The 14,502-nt window shown below is 35.8% G+C and overlaps 1 long non-coding RNA gene across 1 annotated transcript; it reads right to left on the minus strand.

Moving 5' to 3' along the window:
• LOC127735601 (uncharacterized) lies at positions 1–11,930 on the minus strand. The gene is made up of 3 exons (XR_007998521.1): positions 10,383–11,930; positions 9,972–10,133; positions 1–1,162 (listed from the first exon to the last, which is right to left on the minus strand). It is a non-coding gene; the product is annotated as an uncharacterized LOC127735601 (long non-coding RNA).
• Between the last annotated feature and the right edge of the window lie 2,572 nt (positions 11,931–14,502).

A 14,502-nucleotide genomic window follows, 5' to 3' on the forward strand; every position in this document is an offset into this window, starting at 1 on the left:
CAAGTTTTGAATATATTTTTTCTTAATATATGTGTAACATTTTGATTGCTCTTCTTTTCACAAAACATTCTGGACTGCTTATCCTTCCTTTGTTTTTTTAAAACATGAGATCGCAATTAATAAATTTCATCTTCAGTCATACAAAAAGTCATGTTATCAATACAGAAGTTGGCAATGACTTTTTCTTCATCAAACATCAATAGACTTCTACTCTCTGTCCATTTCAACCTAGTAACCTTAAAAATTGATTGATGGATGCATCATTGTGGGTATACTAAAATCACATCCGCGCCTTTATCAACCATCACCAAAATCAAGTCCTGGTACGCTATGTTCATTAATATCTATCCACAATGTCCTTAATATCCGTGCTTGCGCTTCTTACGTTGAATATTTAAAGACATTTGACTAAATGATAAATTTGAAGACTGCTTGCGCTCCTAAACTTGAATATTTCTGGACATTCAATGCCGATAAATTTGAAGACTTTAAAGTCATGAAATCATTTTTTCCGTTGTAGAAACATTCTCCAAATATATGAAACTAAATGCAAACCTGACGAGTTGGAATTGTGACTATTACTAAAATGATTTTTATAAACCAATTATAAAAAAAAAAACAATTTAACTTTTGAATTGACACATAGCATCACAATTTACGCTATACATGTATACAGAGTCTATATACATCTCAGAGCCTAATGATAACCTACTAACGAGAGATATGTAAATCGTTTGTCATATTTATTCATATCGAATGGGTTTCATCTCAACTGCAGTATATTTTCCTTTGTTATTGTCAACGCGGACGAATCCAGTATCTTTTTCGTCACTTCCAGCGCTATTACTGGACTTTAGAATGGACCTTCTAGTGATATCTGTCACATATGGAAGCCTTACCATAGAGGATCATCCCTTTAGACAGTTATTTATTGCATGTTTGAATGTGTCTCTGAAGTTTTTCGACATGAACCCATAAACTATGGGGTTTATACAACTGTTTGCATACGACATTAATGAGAAAGCACTCCTCATGTGTTTCAGGTAGTCCTTGTCATGAAGTTCACTGAGGATACCAAAAGATACAAGGACATTATTGATCAGAATTGGACCCCGGCAACAACAGCAAACAGAAATACGACCACGATCAACATCATGATGACCTGAAGCAGAAAAGAAATGTTTCTGAAATAACAAATTGTTGACACAAGACGCATATCACTGTCGTAAAAGCCGGGAGCAAGTCATTTATAGCTCATTTTTGTTGTTGTAATTTGTAATTTGATTTGAAAGTATTTCAATATTATATTCCGCAATACCGGACAATAAAATATGGATTTGTCTGTATTCTCGAATGTCCAATTGTCAAATAAACTAAGCATTTAAGGCACCGCTGCAAAACTTCAAATATAAAGAATCTATATTACTAAATGAATAGAGTTGAAATTGGGTGTCGCGTTTTTTTTCTTTCTTTTGTTGTCGTTTGTTAGTGTAAACCAATTCAAACAGGAAAACCAACGGTCTAATCTATATAATAAACGAGTTATTTTGGGGCCCTTTATACTTTGCTGTTCGGTGTGCCGTGTTGAAGGCCGTACTTCGACCTATAGTTTTTTTTTACTTTTTACACATTGTGACCTGGATGGAGAGTTTCTCATTGTCACTCATACCACATCTTCTTGTTTACATCAAAGTCAATTCAGCACATGATATTAATATTGATTAATTGTTGGTTGCTTAACGTCCTTATGGTATTAATATAATCTATATATCTTTTCTGATTCTGCAATTACAAGGTCCCCGTAAACCAACCGGAGAGAAATGAAAAGAGACAATTTTTATTTAAATGAAACCAATTTCTTAAAAAAGAAAACAACTTTTGTCCGAGCGTCGGGGACAATCATTTGACTGGTTACGTGTTATGAGGAAGGGTTCTTAACCTTGTATAAATTATATTGAAAAAAAACGGGTAGCACGTCAAAAAATATTTGAAAGTGTATTTAACTATAACTTTAAATAATGTTAATTATCAAAAACGTCTTATATGATATTTTCTTCAGCTAAAAGACCAAACCTTGGATTTTATAATCGTATTTTATTTTGACAAAAATATTCACTCGAAATCTTGCATTGATATCGAAAAATAAACGTCAATTGATATTAGTAAGAAAAACGTCACCAGAAACGGAGAATACTGAATAAATTGGGAAATTAACAAACCAAGGGCAACAAAAACTTTGTAAAAGCGATAAAGGACACGAAATTAGAATTAAGGAGATTACGTCTTTTTGCGGTTAAATTATTTAAGGATTTAGCGTTATCTCAACTCTTAAAAAACCGAAGGAATGATAAGGTTTATTTTTGTTTCTTAGAGTTCGAAGAGATATCATAAATTTATCAAAACGTATTAACAAAACAACCGAACTCCAAGGTAGATTATAAAAAATCATAAAACCTGACAAATACAAATCACGAAATTACATTCTTCAGAAATTAGTCTGTTAGATTATCGGTATGTTTTTTTTTTTTAAGTTTTATCTTACATACATGTTCAATTTTTTTAACGCAAAACTACAAAAACTTCGATAATAACCTCATTATGAGACCCAGTCATTGATACTTAGATACATTCCAGAGCCCTACTAAGAGAGACAGAGTTAAGATGTGAATAACAAAAATATGCGCATTTCGACAATTGATGCTCGAGGTAAACAATATCCAATACCTTACAATCTTTGAAGAGCTGAGATAACTGAAAAAAGGACCAAAAGGTGTAGCCAAACTCGGGAAAAGAATTAGAGCTCAGCACGAGGAAGATACATTACTTAATCCAAAATGATAGTCTAAATTTAAAAATAATAAAAAGTAGATAAAAATACCTTGAGTGGCAGTGTTCAACCAACAGCTGTAGAAACATTATCTAGCTTGTTGTAGTAGGGAGAATATTTTGAACATGCTTTCCACATTATGTGCCGTTTAGTGGTCATCCCGTTGGATGCTTCAATGCATGTTTTATTGTATGTTTTAGTTTTTTTTTTTATGACAAATGGTCTAGATAGAAAGATAAACAAAGAGGGGGATCTGCCTACGTGAAAATAGATTAATCCAATTTACGTCAATAGAGACTGATATCATTTTAGTCAGACTCTCGATTGTGCAAGGCTTTGTCGGTAAACAACGGTGCCATTTACGTCAATAATGACTGATATCAATTTAGTCAGACTATCGATTGTGCAAGATTTTGTCGGTAAACAACGGTGCCATTTACGTCAATAGAGATTGATATCATTTTAGTCAGACTATCGATTGTGCAAGGCTTTGTCGGTAAACAACTGTGCCATTTACGTCACAATAGATTTATATATATCGTTTGCTCTTGTTCTTCATACTTTTATACAGTCTTTATTCAAATACAACTTTTTTGCAATGTTTTTATTGAAAGGTTTTTACAGCTCAATAGGTAAAAACGTTAACTATATATATGCTTTGGAAGAAGTCATTGGCCTGAAAGAGCTTAGCGTATATTCTAAGCAACCAGTTATTAGTTCAGGTCTCTGGGTCAATATATAGATGAATTCAGAAACATACCAGTGCTTTTAAAAAACGTCCATTAAAAAACACTATAATAAGTAAGACAAAGTACCTTATATTGAACTAGATAGCAGATTAATGATAATATTACAAAATTACGAGGAAAGTTAAAAAAAAAATCCACTGAACTGACTTGAAAAATGTTTCACGATTTTAATCAGATCATTATAATGTCCGTGTGTTTAAGAAAATGAAGGAAAATTTTCTTAAAAGTTTTGTATCTTTTCAATAATAAATTGAACCATTAAGGTGGTACATAACACTTCAGGGAGATAACTCTTTAAAAGTCAGTTGAACGTTTTAATCATGTTCTATTGTTAAGGAAATATTAAGCTTCTCAATGATCAAAATTAGTGTTTGTCAAACTGCTATATATCCAATGAAATTTTTCCGATAAAGAGCGTGGTTCAAGTTTTTTGAAATTTTTATATTTTTGTCAATGGGTCAAAGTAAATATTTTTTCAAAATTTTATGAAAATTTAACGAGCCAAATTAATTTTAGTCAAGGTGTTTGGTATCACCAGAGACATATATACACAATATAGGCCGTCTCTGTTACCACCTTAAAACGATTTAAATTTTTTATTCTCAGTAAAAATACAACTCTACGTTTTGCTAGAACACTCTCATTTTAAACTGTAATTGAAAGAATTATTCATGTTTGCCTCGGTCTCAAAATATTCGTTTTAGAAATGAATGTTCTGTTCATAAACTGCTATTTGGTTCCCAGTATCCTGCATTATGTGTTGTACCTGTGCCAAGTCAGGAATATTAGAGTTGGTTTCCATTCGTATGATGTGTTTGAGCTTTTGATTTTGTCATTTGATTAGGGACTTTCCGTTTTGAATTTTCCTTGGAGTTCGGTATTTTTGTTATTTACATTTGAATATATTCTTGTTAAAATTGTAAAAAGTTCATATATTTGTCAAAGGAAGTTCCATGAAAACTGGATTTTTAATCCGAAATCTTTGGGTAATCAACGTAACTTTAGTGTAACGTCTTACTGAAACATTGCCCTATTGTTTGCTTTTCAGCTATTCTTAATTTCAACATATACACAAAGGAAACGTACAGCTTTGAACAATCATATAGACAGAAAGAAAAATGTTCATCGCTTCTTGCAGATTTTTTCATTTTCCAATTTCAGCGATATAAAATTCATTCCAGGGTAATACAATTGAAATGCTTCATATTTGTAGATCTTTTGATTTAAGAAAAATTAGAATGATAGATTAAAGATATTCTTATTTGATGTTTTGTAGCGTATAATTATTCTAATTGATATTTATCTCATAATGAATAAGATTAATCTGATAGTGATAAAGATAAGATTACTGAAAGGATTATTTATTATTATTATTTGATGTCATATATTTAATTTGAATTTCACATGAGCAATATGATCGCACTGTGACTTTAATCAGAGACATAAATATAGTAAGTTTTACATGTCTCTTAATGTACAATATGTTATATGGGTCATTTTCAAAAAATGTCGAATTTTCAGTACACCCATGCTAAAATTTGTATTTCTAATGGAAATTTCAGTTGTAATGGTTTAAATGAAAGCTTGTCGGATTTATGATTCAGAACATCGATAATAAACACGATTTACATCTATTTTGATAAGATTAAAATGTATTTAAGTCCGATTTTGGGGGTATTTGTGTGCGTACAGTGTCAGAAAAACACATTGCAAATGATTTTTTTACGATTTTCTGATCGCCTTGATATCTGCAAAAGGGACTTTTTAAGAACGTTAATAATTACTCTAACGAAAAATCGTAGCTTCTTAATCATTATATGTAACATATTATCTACAAACTAAATTCAATCAGCGTCCTGGCATAGAATTGGAGAACACGAAGAGATGTATCGAGTCATTCTAGCGAGCCATCTAATGTCAATGATGTATCATCTGCATGTTGAGAAAGTACACATTCTGTATAATGTAGCGTACGGGAGGTTCATGTCAATCCTGTTACCGCTACTTAAATCAGCCGTGATATTGTTCTCCCTATGAATATCGAATCAGTCAATGTTGATTTCAAAAGTTCAAAGTTACCTTTACATTTAAAACACCACGTTTCTTGTACGACAGTGTAGAGAAAAGAAATTTTAAGACATTTAGTGAAAAAAATAGAGGGTACTTTTTTTCATGTCTATGCTGTTACCAACAATTTTGATTAATTACACCAACAGCTAGTATACTTGTAAAAAGTGCAATATCGTGTTGGAAATCAAATTCACAACAGAAAACCATAATCACTTCACCAAAGGGAGTAGTCATTTCTCAACAGCATTCAAAAATGAAGAAATTTGTCTATCCTGTTATGTCTATCCTGTTACTATGGTTGCTATGGTTACAGTAACAGGATAGACAATTGTAGACAGAAACGTCGTTACAAAAATTATCTTAACATATAGTTGCAAAACGAATGAAATATTTCGTTGTTTGAACTCATCTTAAAGTTATAACGTCTTATTCTTCCGAATTAAGCATTTGCAGGTGCAATACTGATATCGGTAACAGGATAGACAAAAAGGTAACAGGATAGACTTTTATATAGTGATATATCATAAACGTACGTTCCTGTTACCAATGAAATAAAGAGAAAAGTAAACTAACTTATGAGGGATTTACTTGATGTTGGGTTTATTTGAAAGAGAGAATAAAATGCCGAACAATATGAATTGCTATCTTAGACTTGCATTACTGGTGGTAATTTTTACAACCTTTGAAAACCAATTTTTAGAGGCATTTTTCAGTACAACCTGGAAAATTGGCAAATAATCTATTATTTTACAGAATGAATATATATAGAAGTTTATTCTCTTGAAAACCATCTAATTGGCTACGTAAAACAAGCTTAAAATTTTATCTAAACCTTTTCTTAATAACCCAAAATTTCTTTTGAAAATGGTAACAGGAGAGACAAAATATTGTACCACCTATCAAAAAATGTTTCAAGATATTCTTGTATGACATTATTAAGATTGCATCTTTTAACATGTTGTTCTTTAAGTACTGTTTGTTTTGATTTGCTTATGTAGAGGGTTGTTTGAATAAGTAACTTTTAATAAATTTTTCTATTTCAAAATTCGACATTTTTTGAAAATGACCCATATCACCATGCAGTCGTTTGAAAGACGCACCTAGCGCTATTACACACAAGATACACACGAGGGCAATAAGTGCAAATTCGTCAACCTTTATCTCAATTAATTTCTTTGCCATTTGGTCTACTGTGAAGAGTTGTCTCATTGGCAATCATACCAATTCTTTTATACATGAGTGAGTTACTCAGTTACATGTCTATATATATACTTTTCAATTTGCGTTTCTTTTCTTGTTAGCTTGCTTGCTTTAATTTATGCATGTTTGCCTAGCTATTTAAATTTATATGCATGTGTTCTTGTTGTATAATATGCTTATAATTTGATATTTGAATTTTATATTAAATATCAAGTCAGTTGAGAGATCTACAGAGCTCATGTTTACGTTGTTGAATCATACATATCATGCCCGACCCTAAATTTTCTTACTTACGCAAATAGAGTTAATATAGTTATACAAGCAAATATAGTTATACAAGCAAAGCTGAGTTGATATTTTCAAAAAAGACCTCAACATATGATATGTTATTACTATTGGACCGTTCACGTCATGAACGAATGCAGGACGCGAACCTTCGGCGAATCATCAAATCGATTCCAAATTTGGAATTCCGGGGTGGTCGTGTTGTTGAAAAATCAGACTAATATGCATGCCAGTCAAATAAGACCGATGCAAAACTGACAATTGGTAGTTGGAACTGCAACGACTGGTACGTTAAACGACAAAATGACAATGGCAGACTTTTAAGGGAAAGTATTTTAACTTCTTTGAATTGTGATGTGTATGGAATTTCTGAGACCCATTTGAATGACAATGAAGCTATCGAACTAGATGGTTATAAGTGGATAGGTTGTAATAGGCGAATTCTTTCGAACAAAGCGTGGAGGGGTAGTGGTGGAATAGGATTTTTGATTAAAAACTGTATACTTGACAATTTTGACGTCGATATTCTTGACAACAGCAGAGATAATATTCTTTGGATTAATTTGAAATGCAAATATGACCAAAACTTTATGCTTTATCTGTGTGTGTGTGTTACCTGCAACCGGAGCGGTCAAGTAGGGGCAACATTGCTCAGGAATTTTACGACCATCTTCTATTGCAGGTGTATCTTTATAGAAGCTATAACCCAGTCCTAATTTGTGGTGATTTCAATGGGCGTATAGGTAACTCACAAGATCAAACTGACTCTATCGGTACTCTACCAGAACGATGCTATATTGATTCTATAAAAAACGCGTTTTGGTGTATTTCTGTTGAAGTTCTTAAACAACTCAAATTGCTGTCTGTTAAACGGAAGAGGAGACAGTTCGAAGGACAATTTTACGTACGTTTCGCCTCTCGGTAAATCTGTCGTTGACTACATGATTACTCCGCATGCTTCGTTGAACAAATTTTACGATTTCGAGGTAAAACTTGTGTCGGACTTGCTGATCGATCACAATATTGAATTACATCCTAACTCAAGAGTCCCAGATCACTCAGTGTTACAGTGTTCTTTTGATTATTCGGAATATCGAAATTATACAAGTTCGCAGGTAACTAAAACGCCAATTTATGAAAACAACTATGTAAAATCTGGGATGCGAAAATATGACGTCACGAACATCCCAAATGATATATTCAAGAGCGAACGATGTGTGCGCTGTTTAGACAAAGTTGTCGATTCACTACTCGATCGCCATAACATAGAACAAAAATTAACTCAATCTATGAAACGTTACTGAATGCAATTCATGACGAAATGGACAAGGTTCTTGACTACAAAGATCTTGGACAAAGCACACACAAACGCAAGCGCCGCAACACAAAACCATACTGGAACAACGAATTACGAAACGTGAAATAAATATTTCCGAAAAGGACTATTTGAGTTATCAGGGTGAGCGTCGAGTAAAAATAAAACGAAGGGAGGTATTCAAAACAAAGCGTAGACAATTTGATAAGCGTCTGCGACAAGAAGAACAGAAATATACAGCTCAAAGACTGAATCGAATAAAATCAATCAATCGGGGCAATCCAAAAGAATTTTGGCGTGAAATCAGTAAATTAGGTCCAGGAAAAACAGCGACAAACATTGATAGTGTCAACATGGACGATGGGTCAGTTGCTCATGATCCCTCCGAAATTTTACAACGATGGAAAGAGAAGTATTCCAAACTGTTCTCTAGTGACAATACAATAGTCGATTCTGAATTTGTAGAGCAATTGCAAAACCTTAATTCACAACTAGAGCGTGAATATGAAAATCTCCCTGTTAATCAGACATATATTGACAACACGAGCACATCTGAATTGAACGAACCTATTTCTCTTGATGAAACGAAACGTGCGCTAATGAGTTTAAAAAATGGCAAAGCAGTAGGAATAGACAATTTACCTAATGAAATACTGAAATGTGATATACTGACGAAAACTCTTCACGAACTGTTCAATGTATGTTTTAGCTATGGAATTGTTCCAGATCCTTGGTGTCGAAGCATTATATGTCCTCTGCTAAAAAAAGGCAAGGATTTCCGCAATCCGATGGATTACCGAAGCATAAGTCTGATGTCAACTGTCGCAAAAACATTTATTCAGATTTTGAACGAAAGGCTCATTAGTCATCTCGAAAACAATAACTTTCTCAGTGAGGAACAAAACGGATTAAGGCGGCTTTGATCATGTCTGGACCATATCTATTCACTGTGTACAATATTGAGAAACAGAAAACTGCAGAACAAAGACACTTTTTTGTGCTTTGTTGACTTCAGCAAGGCATTTGATTCAGTGAATCATACAATACTCTGGAATAAACTTTTAGCCGTGGGTGTGTATGGAAATATGTACAAAGTAATTAGGTGTCTCTACTCAAAGCTACAAAGTGCAGTACGATTATCGCCTACGATGTTAACTGAATGGTTTTCAGTTGATGCCGGTGTCCGTCAAGGTGATAACCTCGCGCCCACTCTTTTTGCGTTGTTTATTGATGAATTGGTAACACTCATTAACGGACTCTGTTGTGGCGCATTAGTCGGTGACGATATGATCAGCTGCTTGCTGTACGCTGACGATCTAGTCCTTATTTCGGACACTGTTGACGGATTACAAAATCAGCTTAATGCTCTGAACGATTGGACAAAGATACAATTAATGAACGTTAATACAGAAAAGACAAAAATAATGCATATTCGAAAGACTACAAAGGACAGACCTCAATTTACATTTCGACTAGGGGACAACACAGTTGAACTTGTAACTAAATATCGCTACTTGGGACTCACATTATCCGAGCATATCGATTATAATGTCTCTGTCAATGAACTCGTAAGTACAGGTTGTGCTGGCTCGACCAGTCAGTTTAAACCAGGTGATTGGGTTTACTAAGAGATAAAACAATCAGGTGCTGACTTTTATTCTATCACCAATCCAAAAATGGTAAATAACTGAAAATACAAAATAAAGTACAATTTTACAATGTGTTAAATAATATAATTAAAGTTAATGATTCATCCGGTATGGAGTAGCGGCGTAGTCCGGGATGTAGCAATTCACTGCTTCGACACGGCGTAGTCCAGAATGTAGAAATGAAATACTTCCAATGTAAAAATAGATAAATTATACTTTTGTTGCACAGTTAAATGTATCACGCGCAATTTGAAGGCATCAATTAAACTATTTCAAATGTTACTCACGCTGTGGTTAGCCACAAATTGAGATTAAGAATGCATCCTGCGACAGTCCTTTGTCCAGTGATGTGACGTGGCAAGGTTGATTTGCAAAAGACGGATGCGAGGCTACGGTAACAATAGAATGTTTTACGGTGAAGTCCAGATTTAACTCCGGAAAAATATAAGCTAATCGGGAATATAATTACACAAAATATATAGATAAATTAGGGAATCCAAGGCAACACACTCCCCGTCTGATATCAGACTGATATCACTATTCAATGATTAAATCACATATGAATATAGAATATATTAATCCTAATTGAAACTGGGTACGGCACAGTTTCTCATTCTTTAAAAGGAAGTATCCGACGATATGATAGTCATCTGTGTACATTTTCCATTGTTGTTGTTGCAACGGTAAGAACAATTTTTCCCAACGTTGAGAGACGGCGATCGAAGATAGTCCTCTTCTGACTTTGCTATAGTCACATATTTGTGGGTCTCTGGCGAAATAAATCGTTTCCCCTTAACGTTTAATCCTGCGGATCTAGTTGTTATATGACGATCTCGATATTTGATTTTGTCGAAGTAATGTCTGACAAAAGGTGTTACTTTGTGATGACGTCCAGATAGGATCACTGGTTCCTTTTCATTAAGATTCGAGTCAGATATGACGATACTGCTTCCTACTCGGAGTAGTCCTTGCTTACTCAAAGGCAGATTGAGATTGGCAATTGGTCCTTGTTTCGGAATAGGTTTTTGTTTCTGAACGCAACTTATTTCTTCTCCGTGATTTTCAGGTCTTGCTGATTCCAGAATGAAAGTTTCGTTATCCCTAGAATTTTTGATTGAGGCCATAGATTTCGCTTCTGTTGACACAAGTGCTGTTCCTTTTGAAAGATTCGTGAATCTATCAGACTTGGTACTAGGTCCAGTACACTGAAGAATTTTTATGGAATGCGTTTTTGCAACCTTGACATTCGAATTAAAGTTCTGGTCGTGATCCTGACTTACGATTGGATTCTCGTCCTTGACTGATATTTCCGGTCCTGAGGCAAGAAGTTGTTCTGGTTCCGTAAATGAAACGTTAGTTATCTTCGTGTTGACTTCAAGTGGAACAGTTTGCTTGTCAACATATGTATTTCCAATTATGACCCAACCAAGTTTCAACTTTTGGGCAAATGGATTTCTGGATGGCCCTAGGCGTTGTTCAAGGACGTGGTGTGCCTCTATAAGGTCTCTTCCGATTAACAGATGAATTTTGCACTTTTCCTCTATTGGTGGAATGCTTCCTCTGAGTTATTTCAAATGAGGATGATGCATTGTTACTTCACGAGTAGGGATTTCGTCCCGATTATTGGGAATATTATCACATTCAATTAATGTAGGCAGATCAAATTGTACGTCACCATGTACAGATTTTATGACGAAATCTCTTCCTCTCTTCCCAGAAGTAGCTACTCTGCCGGAGCATGTTGTAAGAGAGTAGTTTTTAGGTTTTTCCCGAACGTTGAACAGACTGAAGAATTCAGGCGAGGCAAGAGACCGGTTGCTTTGGTCGTCAATGATGGCGTACATCCGAATACTTTTGTCAGTCCTGTCCTTGTGGTACACATCCACAGGTAATATCTTGGCATAAGATTTCTCACTCTTATGATCCTTGTAGATCTCTGTGCAGGTCGAACTCACAGAGGTTAACTTTGTTTCAGCTGACTCTGTCTGCTCCCCGCCGTAGATTGTTCCAGGCGAATTATCTTGAGAAATGGTGTGTGATTGCTTCCTTGTTATGTGTAGTGCGGTGGTGTGTCGTTGACTTCCACACTCGTTACAACTGATGCTCGCGTTGCAATCACGACTTCTGTGTGTGGTTGACTCACAACACTTGTAGCACACATTGTTCTGTCTTAACAGTTCTTTGCGTTCCTCGATTGATTTGGCTCGGAACGCTCGGCATTCATTCAAGGGATGCTTTGTCTTGTGTAGGATACACAGATCTTGTTGTTGACTGCTGTCTCCAGTTTGCTGTTCAACATCCGTCTTATGGATGTTGACTTTAGAGTAGGTCTGAGGTTTGAACTTTGGCGCAGCACCTTTTGTATTTGGTGTGACTTTTGACCCAAAGATGAAACCAGGATCGTTCTTTATTTTGCTAATTTCCCTGATGAAGGCAGAGAATTCTGTGAAAGGTGGAAAGGCAACTTCGTGTTTAGACTTGTATCTTGAAGCCCTTGTTATCCACTTTTCTTGGAGTCCGTATGGCAGTTTTTCTTCAATTGGATTTATCCCGGACGAAGAGTCGAAATAAGCTAGCAAACATCCCAGCTTGGGATTTTCTTTGTGATACTCTATTTCTGAGATAATATCTGACAAATCGTACAGGAGTGAGTTGTCTTTATTTGTCAGTGTTGGAAAGTTGGCAAGTTTGTTGACGAGAAACGCCTCCAACATTATTGGAGCACCATATCGGTCGTCCAGTCTCTCCCATAGTCTGTGTAGGCCCCTTGTTGGGTTGTTGGCATTTGATGCCCTTATACTCATGGCATGTTTGGCAGACTCTGGTCCAAGCCATTAGGTCTATCTGTTCCGAGTCTGAAACTTGTAATTCATCTATGACGTTTTTAAAGCTGGCTTTCCATGTATTGAAGGATTCTGCCCGATCATTAAAGCTTGTTAGCCGGGAGAACAACAGGTCCTTGCGTAGGAGAAATCTGGTTATCTCCGACGTAGGATTGATTTTTTGTTGGTATGCAACAGGGATATCTTCTATAACGCCTTGTTTATGGTATGCAACAGGGATCTTTTCTGAAACGCCCTGTTTTTGTATGTCAGTTACCGTTCCCAGATCTGGGATTAAAGTAACTTCTGGTGACTTGGTATTGGTAGGCAAGACAGCAGGTGTTTGTGACGGCAAGTTCAGTGCCACGGATGGCACGAAAGCTGGTGCTTCAGGAATCAGCTTAATCTTAACAGGAATTTGTTTTATCTTTTGAGGTCCTGTTACTTTCTGTACAGCAGTTGGTACATGATGTTTATTGACGAAATCTTGAACACGCTGAAGAGGGTCTTCCGTTTCGTCAGGGAGATCGCTAAATGCTTGGCTGCCGTCGTATTCAAGGATACGAGCCTCGGCTTCTGCGGCTGCAGCTTCTTTTTGTGCTTCTAGAATGTTCATAGCAGCCTTAATTTCTGCTTTTTTCCGTATTGCACGTGTAGCCTCTTGTTCCATTACAGTTTTCCTGCGTATGGCCTCATGTTTCATTTCAGCTTTCAGGTGTGCAGCCTCAGCATTTCTAGGAATGGCCTCGTGCTCCGCCTCGGCTTGTCTACTTGCGGCTTCTTGATCTGCTCTGATTGCTTCTTGTTCTGCTCTGATGGCTTCTTGTTCCGCTTCGGCCTTTATTTCATTTTGCTTGAAAAGAGTCTGTTCTTCTATCATTGCCTCCTGCTTTAGTAGCAAGGCCTGTTTTTCAGCAAAGGCTATCTGATATCTGGCAGTCTCTGCTTTGGCACGCTTCCTTCGTGCAAGACTTGACATGTCAGAGACGTTGGAGCTCCCACTGTGCGAAGTTTTCTTGCCCTTAGATGTCTTGGTTTTTGTAGAGTTAGCCTTTGTCAGGTTGAGGCGATGCTCGTGTAAGGTTTCAATTGCTAGGTCAACTTTAGACATTCGGATATCTGTTGAAAGTTTACACGTATCAATGTCTTGAAGGCTGTCTAACGTTCTTGTATTTTTAAGAAATTTCAAGTACTCGTCTGTGAGCCTGCGATAATTAGTACAGGCTTGTACAATTTTATCTTGTGCTGTTAGCAATTGTTGGAGTTCGTTAGGAGGCGCGGTCGTTTCCAATAACTGAGATTCTAGGTCTGACTATAGGGCCTCTAAGTCATAATAGAACTTGTCACGTTTCTCAGTAAAGGCTCCCTGTCCCTTTTCGGAAAGTTCACGTACTCGCCTAGTCTCGGCATTTTCATCTAAAGGTGTTGTAGTAGACGGGTTCTCTATTTGTTCTTTAAAGACGTCTCCCTATGGGGGTTGAACCATGTCTTGCTGTTCCGCGTGACTGGTATCCATGTTGTAAATCAACTAACTGTAGGCAATATTGATTCAACGTTGTTGGTTTGCTGTCTAGGACATACAAGC

This window comes from Mytilus californianus, unplaced genomic scaffold, assembly GCF_021869535.1.
Source record: "Mytilus californianus isolate M0D057914Y unplaced genomic scaffold, xbMytCali1.0.p SCAF_1, whole genome shotgun sequence".
Taxonomy (NCBI): Eukaryota; Metazoa; Mollusca; class Bivalvia; order Mytilida; family Mytilidae; genus Mytilus; species Mytilus californianus.